The sequence below is a fragment of the Solanum lycopersicum genome, chromosome 2 (assembly GCF_036512215.1).
Source record: "Solanum lycopersicum chromosome 2, SLM_r2.1".
Lineage (NCBI taxonomy): Eukaryota > Viridiplantae > Streptophyta > Magnoliopsida > Solanales > Solanaceae > Solanum > Solanum lycopersicum.
This window is the reverse complement of record NC_090801.1, coordinates 51065979-51085046: the sequence shown is the minus strand read 5'-3', so window position 1 is coordinate 51085046 and position 19068 is coordinate 51065979. Positions and strand designations below refer to the sequence as shown.

The window sequence follows — 19068 nt, the reverse complement described above, 5'->3', positions numbered from 1 at the left end:
TGTGAATCCACCATGCGCGGCTAGTCAAGGAATATCAAACCAAGATTGCACTTGCATATTTTTTAGAATAAAATGTGTTTAAAAACAATATTTAGGGACATTTTTTGACAAATTTATTAGCCATAAAAGTATTTTTATTCATTTTTGTGCATAATTGAAGGTCGTGGTGTCTGTTTGCAACAAATTGTAAAGTGACAGAAAATAAATTGCAATCATAAAAAAATATGAAGAAACATGATTTCATTGATCAAGATAGATTGAGTGTACAATTCTGTTAATCTCTTGATTCTACTCTCCTAGGATAAATGTCGTATTTCTCGAACTAGGATGATTTAGATTTGACCTCTCTATATGAATAATCCATCAATTTGCGGAGTAATCGAGATCTTGATCTCTTTATCAAATTTCTGACATGTTTTTAGAGGGAATTTTGTACCCTTTATATAAGCATAAATTAGGATTTAGGGTTAAATAGCCTCCACGAATTCTAATATGAATTGAACACAATTTGTAGAGTTCTTATTCGAATTGAATGTCTCTTCTAAAGTCCCACAAAATTTCAATGTCTACAGTGTCATTGCATGCTTTTTTGGTAAAGCCTTCACCTCTCACGGCTAACGGCAATACCATGAACCTAGAAAGGTACATACACTTATTTATTCCGTCAATGAAATTGCAATCGATTTTGATGATTATGTCAATGGAACCAATAAGGTAAAGGGTATGGGCCATTATGTCACTCCCTAGTGCACCAACGTTGATAATAATGCAGGTAAATTGATTAAGTGGAGGTCAAAAAAGCTAGAAAAAGACCAGTCCGGAAACCAAATTGAAAGATGCACCAAGGGGAGCCAAATTACAATGCTTTCATCGGTAAAACAATGGTGTTTAAAGTTTACATATAGGATTAACAGCCTAATAAGCAAAAGGTAACAAAAACTATCCTTGAGAATGGTAATATCAAGTCTATAAGTTTCTAAATCGATGAAATATTATAAATTTATAACCATATACAAACTTCAAAACAAGTAGAATAGTTAAAATGGAAATGTAGAATACCAAAAACTGATACCAGGGAATCGGGGAAAGGATAATCAACAATGTAGTATATGTAGAGAAGATAATAAGCATCTTCATATCCAAAGAAAATATATGAAGCGCAAAAATCAATGAAATGAAGATGAAATCAATTTACAAGAGGGAAATAACGATATTTGTGATTGAATATAAAGATAAACTTTTGAGACAACGTCATCAATTCTGAACCTACTTTTTGACTGTTGCAGCCATATATTTGCCTTGATATTCAACAAACGCTAGCTCCGTGTCACTAGCCTCTCTTGTTACATCACCAACAAAGACACCAGCACCATAGGGAGTACCCCATCAGATGTAGTCCATTCTGAACATACCAGCGCCAAATGTGTATCCAATGGGAACAAAAGATCATACCATGGAAGGCTAGTTGGGTGATAGCTATCCGACTACATACAAAAAAACACGTTAATTAAGTAATGAGATCAAAAAAAAAAACAAAAAGGTAAATGGTGACAAACAAGTCTTACTTATAGAAATGAGTGACTTTTATGCTACTTAAAGCAATTAAGTTTGTACCTACTTGAAACTCTTAATACAACAATTCTAATCAAGCTAAGTGATTTGACTGTACTTTTGTAGACCTAGTAGAGAGTAGAAGTGAATAAATTGCATAGTTGCACCTATTTAGGATTTTTAATTTTAACCAATCGCATAATTTAGAACTATATATGAATTCCTAAAAAAAAAATGAGAAGCCTATATTCAGGTTTTGGTGAAGATAACAGTAGAAACCAAAGAAGTTACAGTTCAATTCCCAAACGGTGGTAGGCTATATGAATCCTATATAACCCATTTGCTTGTATTAGTCTCTCTTTCTGAAGTAGATGACATTGACTAAAATTGAATTCCAACTAATTCGCCTATAAAGATCTTTTTTCTATGACTGTGCCCAATTTTGAAAAGATAACAGTATTAACAATTACACATCAATCCCAAAACTAAGGTCAACTTTAAATTCTCACCATACTGCTTCAGGTCAATCCTCCCAAATCATTATAAGAGATAAATTAATTCTTAAAAAGTTAAAACTTTGCATAGAAAATTTGATTGGTCAATAGACTCAGCACTACGAAATAAAACCTAGGAACTCAAATTATTATCTTAAAAATATAAAAAGTATGACCCATAAAAAGCAAGATATCCACAGACAGACTCAAGATTAGAAGTAGCATCCAGAAAACTTTTAACTGATCCAAAACCTGAATATCTTAAACACAAACATTCATTATGAAGCAAAATTTTATCTTTACATGATATACACCAAAACAATAAAAATGCAAGGACTCGAGGTGTTATAATATCTTTCTTGTGATTTTTCAAAAGAATAAAGGGAAAAGAAAGTGGTATCCCTCTGTTATTGTTTCATATCAAATTGCTCCCCCTATTTCCCTTGAAAGAATACCAAGCTTCTGAACTACTTAAATCTACCATTTGGTGTAATGACTGAAGCAATGCAATAACCTAACCATGACTTAGTAATTTCAAAATGACTATAAATTTAGTCTCAAACAGAAAGGTATGAAGTATGCTTTTCCATTGTCATTGGTGTTAGCATGATTGGACAGATTCTAAATATATGTACATATCTATGTTGTAACTCTAAATATTTGTGTAATGATGATATGATATAGCATATATAATATAGCTAGAGAGATATTACAATTAGGAATAACATATATTTGTTGAATGAGTTCTCTCAAATGAGAGTTTTTCCATTAAATAGAAATAATTATGTTTTACATGAATAAATATATGTTATTCCTAATTGTAATGTCTCTGAAAATATGCTACATTAACCTATACTATCTCCTATCATCATTATACAAATATTTAGAGTTATAACATAGATATGTGCAAATATTTAGAATTTGTCCAATCATACTAACAATTGGCACCAATGACACTGAACCATTCCTAGTGAACAACAACACACTGACATTCCTCGACTAATTGGGGGTGTTACTCACATCTTTCTACCATTAACTTACACGTCAATGGATGATCTATTTATGTTATTTTTAGAGTGATTCTGAGATATCTTAAGTTTTTCATCTAACCTACATCAGCAACTTCATATCTAGGATGATGACCGATTAATTTGCAATTTTGAATCTCTAAAAAAATTTTAAATGCATAAACATTGATCAAAGTATTAGGAGAAAACTTATGAAAAAATCACACAGCCCTTTCAAAATTTTATGCATAGAAACACCCACCTTACGATAGGGCTTTAAGATATTCTTTGTAACAACATACAAACTTTCAGACATAATTCAATGTTGAACAGTGTTAAGCTTCATTATATGTTTAGATGGACAATACGATTTTCTAGTAAAGGAAGAGCGTGTCATTTCTCAACAATAAAATCTCAGTTGCAATAGCAAGTTGTTATTTCTGTAACCACTAATAAGCTTCTTGGATCCCAGATGTAATCCAATAAGATGGTTTGAATTTTAGAGACTTGGAAAGACGTTTGGTATGTTGGACAAGCATAGATAGTTCTAGCATAAAAATTTAGTACTACCTTATCCACCAAACTAATATGTGGATGCCAGAATTAGTAATTAGTATATGTATAAATAATGTCTGTCATGTAGTATAATAACAGTACGAAAATTAGTTAGCCTGAAATAAAAGAATAAGAATTACAAATAGAATCCTCCTGAGCCTCTCAAGCCTTTTTTTTTCTACTAAATGAGGTGGAGCGTCTTTTTGTGATCAAACAATAACTTCTTAGAAATTATTTAATGCATGTTATTTTTTACATAACAAACCAAACAGTCAATATTCTTCCTCTTGCATAACACTATTCTCCCTCTTGTACATATTTTTAACAGAGAAACTTCCTTCTGTAGTGTGTCTCCACCTTAGCTTGTCCGGTTCTATTGTGGTTCCAACAAAAATTTCCACTTCATTTAGCAAACTAGACACCCTTTCCATTTTCCAATCATTTACATTTCTTCTGAATTTGAAATTCCAACCACGGTTAGACCAACATTCAACAACTTTTATCTTTGGATTCCTACATACCTTCATAAGATTTGGGAATCTATCCTGCAATGTAGCTTCACCTAGCCAATTATCGTTTCAAAACCTGGTTTTGTGTCCATTGTCCACCCTAATCATAGAGTTCTTCTGCAACTTTGGCCATACTACTCTGGTTGCCCTTCAAACACCTACACCATATGTAGTATTTACCTCATTTGAGCACCATGGTTGGTTTGCCCAAACTTATGGATAATTGCTTGCTTCCAAAGAGAGGACTCTTCTTCACAAAATCTCCAAAGCCACTACATCAAAAGGTTATTATCTTGTGTCTTCAGATTTCTTACTCCTAGTTCTCCTTGGCTTATGCTAGATTGAGTCTCTTCCTATTTTACTAGATTATAACCCTTTCCTTCTTTACTCTACTTCTATAAAAATCTCTACTTGATCTATTGAGTTTTTCCACCACATTGTTCGAGATGACGAACAAAGACATGACATAGATGGGTAAGGAATCCAAGACTGAATTAATCGGTGTGATCCTTTCCCTAAAGATAAGTATTGTGACTTCCATATTTTTGCTAATCTCCTTTCAAACTTTTCTATAATTCTATCCCATATCTCGGCCTCTTTAAACTTCCTGACTAAAGGCATGCCTAAGTACTCACAAGGCAGAGTATCGACACCACATCCAAGCACACTTGCAAGAGACTGAATGTTTGTGACCTCTTTGATAGGGAATATTGCTTTTTCTCCAGTTCACCTTTAGACCAGAAATGGCTTCAAAAACCACCAGCATGACTATTATATAGCTAACCTGCTCCACTACATTTTCACAAAAAATTATAGTGTCATCTGCATATAACAGATGACATATCTCTAGATCACATTCTCCAATTTCAAAGTCTCTTAACCAGTTGTTATGAATTGATACTGTAATCATGTTTCTGAATCCGTCCATTACAAATATGAACAAGAAAGGAGATAACGGATCCCCTTGTCTAAGTCCTCTTCCTGAGGGAAAGGAACCAACAGGTTCTCTATTCACTAAAATAGAGAACCTGATAGTTTTAATACAAAAATTGATCCACTTCAATAATCTTTCCCAAATCCCATATGTTTCAAGACACTTAGTAGTAGCCCCAATTCACATGGTCATAGGCCTTTTCAATATCTAATTTGCACATCAAACCAGCTACCTCACCCCTGATCCTAGTATATATACATTCATCAGCTATTAAGGCAGCATTCATAATATGTATTCCTTCCATGAAAGTCATTGATGTTTGTTGACCATTCTATCCACTACATTCTTTAGTCTTTCAATTATTACTTTTGCAATTATTTTGTACACTCTTGAAATCAGTCTAATGGGCCTAAAGTCCCTTAAGTTCACCGCTCCTGCTCTTTTAGAGATAAGGGCTATGTAAGTAGCATTCAAACTTATTTCAAAAGCTTGATGCTCATGGAAATAATGCATTGTACCCATGACGTCACCCTTAACTATGTTCGAAAGAAGTTTATATTGAAACCATCTAGGCCAGGTGCCTTATCGATTGCACATGACTTGATGTTCTCCCATATTTCTTCCTCATCAAAGATCTCTATAGCCACATCTAGTCTTCTAATGAAATGGTTGTTGCACCCTGTATGTTGAAATCGGATCTCCACTCTTTAGTTTCTTTATACAATTTTTGATAGTAGCTTTAAATGACACTCTATATTGCTTCTGTCTTAGTGATGACTTGTCCTTCTACCTCTAATGCGTCAATGAAATTGTATTTTTTGTGGAATTAGCCATCTGATGGAAAAACTTTGTGTTCTTGTCTCCACTTTTCAATCATTACACTCTCGACCTCTATCTTCAAGATATTTCTTCGTTTTTTGCCACCTCCTCAAACTCCATGGCTAAGTGTGTCTTCTGAACTAAATCATATTCACAAAGCATTTTTTGTTCCTGTATGGTTTCCAGAACACCCAACCGATACAGTATTTCTTCTTTCCTCTGCTTCCAAACACCCCTGTTGCTTCTGCTCCATTGTATTAACTCCTTTTTAAGAAGCTTAAAATTTTTAGCGAAAATGTATAAGGGTCTGCCATTGTTGAGAAAAGAGCTCCACCAATCTTTCACTTTGTGTTTAAAGCCCTCTACTTCTAGCCACCAATTTACAAATTTAAAATATGATTTCTTGAAGTTACAGTTCCCACAACTGAGGAGGATTGGATTGTAATCAGATCTCATCCTTGGGAGTGAAGTCTGACAGACTAAAAGATAAACATTTTCCAAGTCTGCTGAATACAATCAATCTTAGAAGCACTGTTATGACTTTCTCCCCCTCCTCCCAGTGAAAGATCCTCCAAATAAAGGAGGATCTACCATCGCCCCAAAGATTCTGTAACAATTTGTTCTCTATGTCACAAACCTTGTGACACTGAAATCCCCACACGCCACTCATAATCCCTCATAAATGTTTATGCTAACTTTTAAAGCACTCCAAAGTTCTCTTCTATTCACTGTGTTACAATTAGCATATACTGACTAAGATACCAAGTTAGATCCTGGTTTATCCCAGTGAATTTACATGTGCTCAGTTGGCTCGCAACTTTTATCAACCCCCCCCCCCCCCCCCCCAAATTCCCTTTTATCCCACATAAACAAGATCCCTCCACTGCTACCCCTTGCCTCCAGATGCTCTTTCCCTACCCATTTATTAGCCCATAATTCTTTTAGTAGATTCTTCATATCTCCCTCCAACTAAGTCTCTATGAGGACATAGATATTTGTTCCCCATTGATGCACAAGTTGCTTCAATAACTGCACGGGAAGATTCATTTTTTCTTAATAGCACGAGGAATATCAAGTGGAAGAAAAGATTATTGTGAAACTGAAGACTATGATTTGGAAAGCTCATAGAGAATTATGTTTATTTTATGCAATACGGTGATTTATGAATATGTTGAAAGCACTTTCGGGGACAGAGAGTTGTGCTTTGCTTTTCTATACTCATTAGTTTGTTCATTTCTAAGGCATTGGTGCATTAAGTTGCTCTCGATGCACTCATCCCACCTAGCTGCACCGGAATGGAAGGTTACATCTAATTAATGTCTTATATTTAAGCAAACAAATTAACATAACAGGATTGATGATTTCTCTCCTTTCATAAATTTGATTAGTTCCATCTATGGAATGTTTTTATAATTTTGTCTCAGATATGATCATTATATTATGAGGAAAATCAGTAGTGCTTCTCGTGTTTCAAGTTGGGCATTGCTTAAGTGTCATTAGAAATGAAAAATGCAGTTAATTACATAGTTGAAGAGCAATGGTTCTTAGGCTTTCACATGTATAAGCAACAGTGCAGGTGCACCCGTTACCTCAGTCTAAGACTCTATATGAACAACACACACATATAGTCTATCGCATACCGACCTTACTACTCCTAAAATGTTCACAAAAACTTATCATAAATATATAACTAACTCACTCCACAAGATAGAACAATTATGAAGATCAAAATATCTATTTAATTTAGCAATCTAAAATGTTTAAGGCTTACGTTTTAGTCTCTTATCCACCTCCTTGAGTCTAGAACTGATGAAAAACCCAGTGGGCTTTCCCGCAAGCTTCTGCTCATTCTATAATTGTCTAGTCGAATAAAAAAACAACTTCATTTGAGCCGTCATGCACCCATACCTCATTGGAAACCCGAACAAAAAACCATCAGCATCAGCAAGCTCATCCAGTTAGGGTATTTCCGAAACTAAATTATCCTTCACCGGGGCCTGCATTTGAACAAGAACCTCTTCAGATAGAGTTTCGGGTACCCAATAAAGAACTGCATCAATGCCTTCCACAACTTTAACTCATTTCTTCATTCTCCTCGCTAAGCTCTCCACGTGTCCATACATGGAGTAAAATATGATGAATAATTTCAGGTTCTGGGTGTATGCCGATAGTAGTGAGTCTATGGAGCATTAGGATACAAAAACAACATCGTTAGAGACGGAATCAGACTCGCCTTTGGGACGGTGATGGGTTTAAGGAAGTAGATTTGAAAATCTTCTTCTTGCTGGGAATACAACATCCTTTTTCCATTATTATATCAACTCAATTTGTTTTTTTTTTTGGGTTTTAGCAGTGAGAGATTTTTTATCGGAAAAGATGGAGTGTTGCCGGCGGGAATGGAGATGGTGATACTGATTATTTGTAGCTAGGTATACATAGATCGATTTGGTTTGGTTTTTCATTTAAAAAATTTAAATAATTTATGATTTATTAAATTCAAAATCAAATTAAACCATACAAAGTTGGATTTTTCAAAAAGAAAATTATTTTTTAGTTTATTCTATTTTTTACAACTATATGATGTTTGAAAAAGAGATGAAAAATATTTTCACTTACATGTGTGATAGAAATCTTTGAAAAGACGATAAAATTCACAGCAGTACTAATTTTTTTGTAAAATTCAGTATGTTAAATTAATAAGATCAAAGGCTACAATAAAATTGAACACAAAATGAAATATTTACAAAGTAATTAATTGTTAACTTCAAATTTGAAAAATTATAACAATATTATTGTAACTTCTGATCTTAGGATAAAATCAAATATTTACAAAATTTTACAAGCACAAATTTGAAATAATATATATAAACATTAAAAACTATAAACTAACTAAAAATATATTAACAAAGTAGATTATAAATAATATTTTTTATCTATAAATAAAATAATATTATATATTTATATTATGTTGGTTTAGTTTGGATTTGATTTGACTTTTTTTCTTTAAATATCAAATCAAACCATATTAAGAGTGGTCAGTTTTTTTTTCAACGCCAAATCAATCAAACCAAATCTCAAATCGATTTTTTTGTCGATTTGATTTGGTTCACCGGTTCGATTTGACTTTACGTTTTTACTTGTACATCCCTGGAAGGGTATGTTACATCGTCGTATTGAGTCGATTTTTGTTTTATATATAATAATAATAATAATAATAATAATAATAATAATAATAATAATAATAATATTTTTCCTAATAATGACAATATTTAATTTTATGACTGACCTAATTAATTTCGATTAGTGTTGGATTAGGCCCATTAAAAAGGCAAAGAGTTTCCTTGTGCCTACTAAAAAGTTATCAAATTTTGGGACTTAAATTCAAGAAATCCAATTATGGGTAGAGATGTCCTTATTCATGCTTCTTTAGCTCAATATTTTAAAATTGATTATAACTTAAAATACATAAATTGTGAAACTACGAGGATTTAAAGTAAAAAAAAAATACTTATGTTGAATAGCAAAATTATAGTTAACCTTGCTAACTAAAACGATGGCATTAAGGTAATGAGGACAAATTAAAAAATAAAATAAAAAGAAGATATCGCTTGATACACTAAAATAGGTATTTGTGTAAGATAAAATGTATAATAAATATCAGATTAATAGGGCAACTGAAATATGATATCTCACGACATTGTTACCGTTATACTATATAGGGAAAATGCACAAGTGCCTCCTCAACTTATGCCCGAAATTACAGAGTCACATGTATACTATATTAAGGTCCTATTACCCACCTGAACTTATTTAATGAGTAATTTTCTATCCCTTTTTGGCCTACTTGGCACTAACTTTAAAAAAAAAAGTTAACCAGCGTTGGACCCACAAAATAATGCCACGTAGGCCGAAAAGGGGTAGAAAATTATTAATAAAATAAGCTCAGGGGGTAATAGGACTTTAATATATTATAAGTGTATCTCTGAAATTTCGAACATAGGTTGAGGGGTGCTTGTGCATTATCCCTATTATATATTATATACTTTTATGATATTTTACCATTTTACTATAACACAATCAAGGATATACTTATCTATATGTATCAAACAAACATTTTACAATGAACATAGCCCACTAATTTTTCTATATCTTAAAGAGCAAAGATATGTTAACATTAAATGATTTTAATTCTTTTACCTACTTCCCGGGCTACCATAGTGGCTTCTTAATTTTTTTACTTTTTTACATCTAAAATAAAATCTATATAACATGATGTATATTAGTGTGCATACAATATACATATATATATATATATATATATATATATATATATATATATATATATATATATATATATATATATATATATATATATATATATTCTTGTACACTATTCTACATTACATATAGATCATACATATAATTTTAATAAATAATGCATCTTTGTTGTATATTCATGTATAAATCTTGTATATTTATGTATATATAATGTATTTATTTGTATAACTATATATAAATAATGTGTTTATATTTTGGAGCAGTGAATAACAAGTCATTATACATTGTTATACAATTGAATTTTTCATTTAACAGCAACAACAATATATATATATATATATATATATATATATATATATATATATATATATATATATATATATATATAGACACACACATATATATATATCAGTGATATACCTATATGATTATGAAATGTAGATTTCAGAAAATAGTAATACGAATGATTAAAAACAAATTGATATTTTTTGGATAATAATAAACCTAAAATATTATTTTAAAACAGGAATGACTTGAGATTTCAGAGATTATATATATTAGAATCGATCCAACTCACAAGAAAAAAACAAAGTCAAACATTTTTTACATGACTTTGCAATACATAAAAACAGATTTGAAAAATGAAAAGAGAACAATGTGAAAAGAAATAAGAAATTGTGTGCTTAGAAAGAGGACAAAGACGCAATTGGCCATTCGATGAAAAATATTAACAATCGAATAACCAAAGAAAATTAGTTTACGATGTTGTATCCATTTTTGACCTTTTCTTTTCTCTTCATTTTTTACTGGCCCCTTTTTTGACGGAAAATTACATTGTTAAGTAAATTTATATTACTTAATTACTTATCATATCTATAGTTTGTTATAATTATCACTCACGGCTAACATTATACGTAATTACATGGGCTGACTTCGTGTTTGTATAATTAGTCATGCTTGTATATGTATAATTCGTCATAATATACAAATACATATGTATAATATACAATTATCTAATCGATATACATATGCAATTCACCTCTCTCCCACTCTCTGCTCTCTCTCACTCGCCTCTCTCCTCTCTCTCCCAATCTCGTTGTTGAAATATATATGTATAATATACAATTATCTAACCGATATACATATACAATTCACATCTCTCTCACTCTTTGTCCTCTTGCTCGCTCTATAACATGTAACTACGAATGGTAATTATCAAACTATAACTATGGAGAATAATTAAATTATTTTTGAGTGGTTATATGTAGAGTTGTCAGTATGCGCTAGCCCACCCCATCCGGGCTAACCCATACAAGTTTTGACATTTTACAGGTCATGCCGTGTTAACCCATTTTTTGTGTGGGCCAGAAAATGGTCGGCCCAACCCACAAGTACGTGAGCTACAGTCTTGTCAGGTCAGCCCACTTTTTTAAAAAGTATACTTTTTTATAATTATTAAATTAAATTATAAATTACAATTTAAAACTATTATCATAAATATTGACAATACAATATTATTGATGTTAATTTTACTACTTGCTAATGAAATCTACAAATAAAATTATCTTTATAATATTTACTAAGTTTTTTTCAAATAAAAGTATAAATATTAGCCTAATTGTTTTGAATTTGGGGCTCTCTTTAATTTTAAATTTCAATTATATATTATATTGTTTAATTAATTTGTATTAGCCCATGTGTCGGCGACACCGATATTTCTTAAGCCGCACAAATCAGCGGGCTTATTCAGGCCGAGCTAAAAAGTACTTTTCTTAAATAGGCTCCAAAAAAATTAGCCCAACCTTATTAAATTCCGGATAAGACCAGACCGACTCAACCGGCCTAGTTCATATTAACGGCTCTAGTTATATGTGAAAGTTTTTTTTTTTTAAAAAAATACATTATATAATCACATTATATACATTCTTATCAATAGTATCATCATATACACTTTTTATTCGCCTTTTATGTGTTATATATACATATTATATCATTTTTTGAGTATATTTTCATATACACATCATATCACCCTTTCATACAATATATACACACATTATATATATATATACTTTTATCAACTACTTGTATATGCTTTTTTTATACAATTTATATTTCCCTCTGTTCACATTTCATATAAGCACTTCATGTTCACAAGGACAAAAGGGTAAGATGAAGTTAAATTCCAAACCTTCGAGTTTCATTTTCATTGAAAAAATAATTTTTGACTTCCAAATTCTTGTGAAATACACCACAGCTATGGTAGAAATTAACAGTGCTAATTAGAAAAATAGAGTTGGACAAATTAAATTTCTAATAACCACACCATGCCATTTTTCCCTTAGCAAAATCACGTAGAAAAAAATGGCACAATGTTTTTTTTAAAAATGACTTAATATATTAAAATCATTTGCATCGGACTTTAAAAGGAGAATCGTACTTAATATCAAACTTCAATTCAAATTAAATGTTATGATAATACTTTGATTTAATTGAAAATTGTATAAATGACAAACTATTAATTCAAATTAAATGTTATAGCCACACTTTAATTTAGTTGTAACCCGTAGCAAATAGTTGTTATTCGTCTCTCTCCCCAGATTTCTTGCTCGCCATTCTCCTGATCTCGCTCGACTGTTTCTTTCTCGCCTCTCTCACTTTATACAAACACAAATGTATAGATTATATTTGTATTTGTATAAAGCGGGAGAAAATTACATATATACATATCTTTTCGTTTGTCTCTCTCCCCAGAGAATCTCGCTCTCTACCCTCCTTGATCTCGCTCGCCCCTCTCCCTCACCCCTCTCACTTTATACAAATACATACCGTTTTTATACAAACGAGAGGCCTACCAGCGATTTATGTGCAATTATACAAACTACAAATATAACATACAAATATAATTTTTATGTTTTGCCCAATCTAAAATTTACTCGACTTTAAAAATCTATAAACCAAATCAAATCAATAAAAATCAAGATTTTCAACTGGATTTTTTTCGAAGTTTAGAGTTTTTTTTCTTTTTTAATAAAGCCTTCCCACAAATATACAAGTATGACCAACATAACATGTATATATCTATATATATAGACTTTGAGAAATGCTATCATTTCAGTGTGAGCTAGCTAGAGTCATTCTAATTAATTTGCATACATACTTTATATTCTAAGAAACTTCTCTCAAGATTTAATTAATTTATAAAAATATATATATTATTATTTAATCTATCAAATATTCTAACAAACACATGAGTACGTGGATTTGCATAAAACTACCACACCTTTAATTTTATTTTTTCTTTGATTTTTTTGGTGTGTGTCCAGAATTGTTAATATAAGATCGACACGTACGGTAATATATTATAAGTTTGGACCACAATTATTTAATTACAACAAGAAGAAGATGCACTGCAGCTACGTACCTAATAAAGCTTACATCCTACACCATACAACCTTTGGATCCACCTGACCAACTAAAACATACAACCTTTTTATCTTAGAAAAAAATTAATTGAAGTTACGAGAATAATAATAATATATTCAGTAGAATTTTATAAATGAGATTTGAGAAAATAAAATGTGCTATTACGATTGTCAAGGTGGAGAGAATGTCTGAAATACCTTTAATTCAAGTGCAACAAATATTCTAGGTATAAAGAAGAAGACGACAATATTGAAGAGTAATGAGAGAAGCACTTCAAAGCCTATAAGAAAAGAATATTTACAACAATCATATATTGCGGTAGTCAAAACACAATAATCGATATCAAAAGTTACAACGAAGAATACGGCTAGTACAACGACAGACACCAACAAACCTGACTACCTATTAGCATTTTACCTTAAGTGCGATCTCCACAACAAGCCTGACTACCTACTAGCATTTCAGAATTTGACCAGAATTATATTTTACTTATGTTATTTATTTTATTTTATTTTATTTTGAATATTTTACCCTTTTAACTTGAATAATTTTTAATTAAAAAATGAAAAAAAAATCAATTTATTATAAAATCTAAAATATATATATAATTTTTTAAAATTTGTGGTCAAATTCTGACCAAATTTTCTGGCTATTTAGCGAGATTCTACATTAGGTGTTTATAATGAACATCTCTACGTTAAGGTATCTAAATGATATATTGTGCCAACTTTAAGGGATCACCGATAGATTAGGTATTATAATAAAGAACAATTATGACATACATGGTGATGGCAACACATAAGGACTTATCGATCGAAACTTCCTCTAAGGAAAAAAGGCAAATTAATTGATCATGTGATTTACATACTGTATGAATCTTAATTTGATTTGTATACAACACTAAAATAACACTGAACCCACTAATTTTAAATCATAACTTTGCCTTTAATTAATTTGTAACCTTAGTTGTGGGAAAAAAAGTTTTAGGAAGGCTCCAAGGATCCTGTGGAAAAACCAAAAAGATACAAGTTTAGTGGGTGGCCATGTGCATAGTTAAAGTTAATTATCTTACTTTATGTTGTATAAGTTATTCATTGGTTTAAGACTTGCTTGTTTTTCCACCTTTAAACAATTAATTTAAGTGCCAAGGGTCTGGTTTCCCATAAAATATATACAGTAAAATCGATCATAAGTTGGTTTGAACTTTTCTTACTCTTTTAACCAGACGTTTCAGGTTGAAGTCCAAATCAGCCCAATGTCTCAATGGACGATTGATGTATTCATTGTTACATTTAATTTCAAAAGATGGTTGATTAAAAAAATCATCATAGAGACTGTGATGACTGATAAGTATATTTTTATCATGATAAAAAGTTTTGGATTTGAGTTTGTACAATAAAGTCGTCTTTGATAGCTATAGAGTTTACTTTTAAGAGAGATTTTCTGATATGATTCAAAGGTAGGTGTCAAATAATAAATATAATATATAAATACATCGGTTATATAATTCGTTCAAGTTCGAGTTGTTTAAGTAACGAAGGGGAGGAGCCAAAATGTTACTTACTAGTTTGGCTGAACTCAATAGATTTAGTTCAAACTTTTATATTTGTATTGAGAAATTCACTAACTATACATAAAAAAAAAGAAGTTAAACTTAAGAGTTAGTTATTACTCCCTCTCTCCCTATTTAGTTGTCCACTTTAGAAGTAACCCACATATTAAGACATCAATTATTATCAAAGGTTAGTTACAATTTTGCCCTTTAACTTAAAAAATTATGCAACTCCCCAAGTATAATAAATGTATTTTCTGATTCGAAAAAGCATGTATTACAACATGGTAGTACTAAAAAATTTGTAGAATTAAATAAGAGCATATTAGAAAAAACTTATTATTCTTTCTTGATTTGTTAAAATAGACAAGTAAATAAAAACAGATATAAAAAAAATATAAACAAATAGATAGAAACAGAGAATAACATCTAATATATCATCATCCTAGAATTTTTAACTCATAAAATTTAGTCCATAATCAAAATTAAGAGATAGTTTGTGGAATATGGATTATATGACATTAGCATTTGGTTAATGGATTCCTAGGGCATTATTTTTATAGTCATAATATACCAATATTATATTTTGGCACAAATTACGGCGTAAATTATGGATAGTTGAATTCCTAGGTATAGATGGTTAATAAAAGATGTATAGAAATTCGTAAAACGAAGCAAAGTTGGCTCAAACTCAAAAGACAAAATAAATATATTATATTATATTTAATGAAAATAATAAAATATAAATATTTATAATTAAAACATTTGACACCAAATGTCTCGTTTGTGTGACAATATTGATCATCCATCACAAATCTAAGGATACAATCACTGAATCACAAAAAAATCTCATATTAAAAATTAAAACTCCATAATAAAAATATTTCATATCAGATAGGACTCGAATCTGAAATCTCAAAATTCACGTGCTACTGTCATCAGAATATACATGACTCATGAGCCAGGGTATTTACTATCATCGTGTGTGTTAAATGAATGTACAGGCAAATTAGATGGAACTAAAAGCTGATTAAGGTGTGGTTAATTAGTATAACATATTAACTAATTAGGACCACTAGAGCAAATCAAAGCTTTATCTTTTAAAGGGAGAATAAAAAGGTGGACATACAGTTAAGAACATGATAAAGATAGCTTAATGACATTACACACTGTATTAAACTAATTAATTAAAATGTACATCTATCAAGAGGATGATTCTGATTAGCCAAAATTTTGGCTTTTGATCCAATGTTCTACCTATTATAAATCAATACGAATCTTTGTTATATACAGTGACAATGAAAAAATATTTATATTGATTGTGACATGATTTATAATACGATCTTTCAAGTTATCATAGTAAACTTGTAAATAAATATCACAGTATCTAAGGTCAATTTAAGATGGTATGAAATTTAATTTTATCAACCAAAAAAAAAGTTAGTAATGAATTAAATTAAGAGAAGTGCTAAAAGGTCATGAAATTTGATCAGAATTTTCTCAGCAAGTTAAAAAAAATTATAATATATTTTTTTAATTTTAAAATAAACAGATCTTTTTTTTCATATTTTGATTAAAAGGTATTAAAGTTAAAAAGATAAAAATATTTAAAATGATAATATAATATTTTTCTTACTAAAAAGTTTTTTCCTTAAATTAATGTATGTATAATATAATATTCCAAGTTGGAGGATTGGAAACATGAGCTTGACTTGTCGGGATAAACATGACACCAATTAGCTTAAGCAAAATGAAACAAAATACATTATTTTAAGAGATAATTAAAAAGTGTTTATGACAAGGAATCCTCTCCACATCATGTGCATCTTCTCTTAATTAATTAATTAAGGCTTAATTAATAAAGTTTCCTTAAAACAAGGGGCATAATTAATCAACATTTAGCAGCTGCCAGCCTAGAAGTAGGAGCTAGGAATCTCTTTTTTAAGTCTCTTTCACACATTTAATTTCATCCTTATCCACCATAATTAAATTTACTTTAATCCAATTTGTTACTAAACATAGATTAGCTAGGAGTAGTACATTACTACTAGTAAATTATCTTAACCCTTTTGTTACTCATCTTATCCTTCTTTCTTAAGATCAAATTAAATCAAGTTCCATGTAAATATAGGTAGCCTAGCTCTTTTTTATAGCTTCACTTTATATATGTGATTAGAACACTAATCTTCCAAGCATGCTTATGACTTTTATTTAAAAATAATAATATGCTATTAATTACACTTTGATAAGATTTCAAGAATAACTCAATTTAAAGTCAATTAGTGTATGCCATGACCTCTTAAAGTATAATTTGACACCACACATAATTTTAATAGCTCCTAGCTAGTTTCCTTCTCCCTCTTACTACAATACTATTAAGAATAGTTTGGCATGAGCTTTGGAGGTGATTTATATGTTGCGCCATTCATGGTGTTATCGTAGAAAATACTTTATTTGAAGACGGTAATGGTGCAAATACATTTTAATATTAAATTATGTATAATTAAAATTATGTTTGATAGTTAATTATGAGGTAAATTATTCATATATAAAATCAGAACTATATATGATTTGTTATATTTAAATTTGCATAACCAATACATGTATAAGTTATGAGAAAATCTATATATTTTTTAATACATGAATTACTAATCGTTGCATATAATTACATGCACAAAATAATACATATATTCTCTACAGTCAAATATTTTTTAATTTGATGTCCCTTTTTTACTTGTTATTCTTGAAAAATAAAAAAAAGACAATTTATTTTTCATCATATGATACTCTCAATAACTATTAACATCGTGTTAATGTATTTGAAAAATATAGTGTGTAAATATATTTGGGATCCTATCAATTAATAGGGGTAAAATAGTAAACTCACTACACTTACCAATATTTTTTCTTAATAGGTGCATCAAGTCAAAATTTGATAAGTAAAAAGAGACGGAGGGTATACCAAACGACCCGTTATCGAATGATACATAGATTCACTTGTAACTAATCCCTCCATATAATTACATAGACAAAATGACATATATATTCTCTAGTAACTAATTCTTACATTAATAATATTTGTATAACTCTTACTAGCTACTAAACAACCCCTTTTAGAACATACATAGACTCCCTTATAACTAATCTCTACATTAATAATACCAGCATAACTCTACCAGTGACCTAACGAACCCTTATCGAATAACACATAACTTCTCTCGTGATACGAGAAAAAATGCTAACATATAATTTTCGAGTATTTGATTCAAGAACCTTAAATTGATCATTTGATCTAATCAAACTTGATTTAAAATTTTTTTTAGTCAAATACTTGACTAGCTAGCCAGGTATCACATAAATTAAAACGAAGAAGCTGCTTCTGCCACTCATCAAACACATGAAGTTCCGAATTGGGTGTGAAAGTAACGTGTTGTTTTGTGACCAAATTTAATGTTTCACTTGAAAGGAAAATACGTAAATATGTTTGTGAAAATTTCATAGTGTAGGACCTTTATGTATAACTTAAAATGAAATAAAATGTGTATAGATGAATTGAATGGTGATCAAGTACAAGGCAAACATGCAGACAGGTAAGCAAACGTACAATATTATTCATGTAAAATTATATTCCATGTCTAACTGGAATTTCCACAAACAAATAAAGGTGACATTCATAATAAGATCATAGTTTGGCTAAAATATGTGGTTCAAAATTAACTGAATTTGGACTTTCTAAATCAACATTCATTACTTCTACGAGAGGTTTAATTTCTATCGATCGTAACATTATTTTTACGGTAAAAAAAACCAAAATCAAAACAAAAACCAAAAGATGAAGATTCCTCTTAAGGGGAAAATTATGTAAAGGGTTAGCGGCGTTAAAATGATTCTTTAATTTATATGACATATTTCGATCGTTCTTTTAAGAGTTAAAAAGTTAATGTTA

At 30.2% G+C, this 19068-nt stretch overlaps 1 pseudogene; it reads right to left on the bottom strand.

Annotated features, from left to right (window-relative positions):
* Positions 1–1138: 1138 nt before the first annotated feature.
* Positions 1139–8179, bottom strand: LOC101247188 (probable NAD(P)H dehydrogenase (quinone) FQR1-like 2; annotated as a pseudogene).
* Between the last annotated feature and the right edge of the window lie 10889 nt (positions 8180–19068).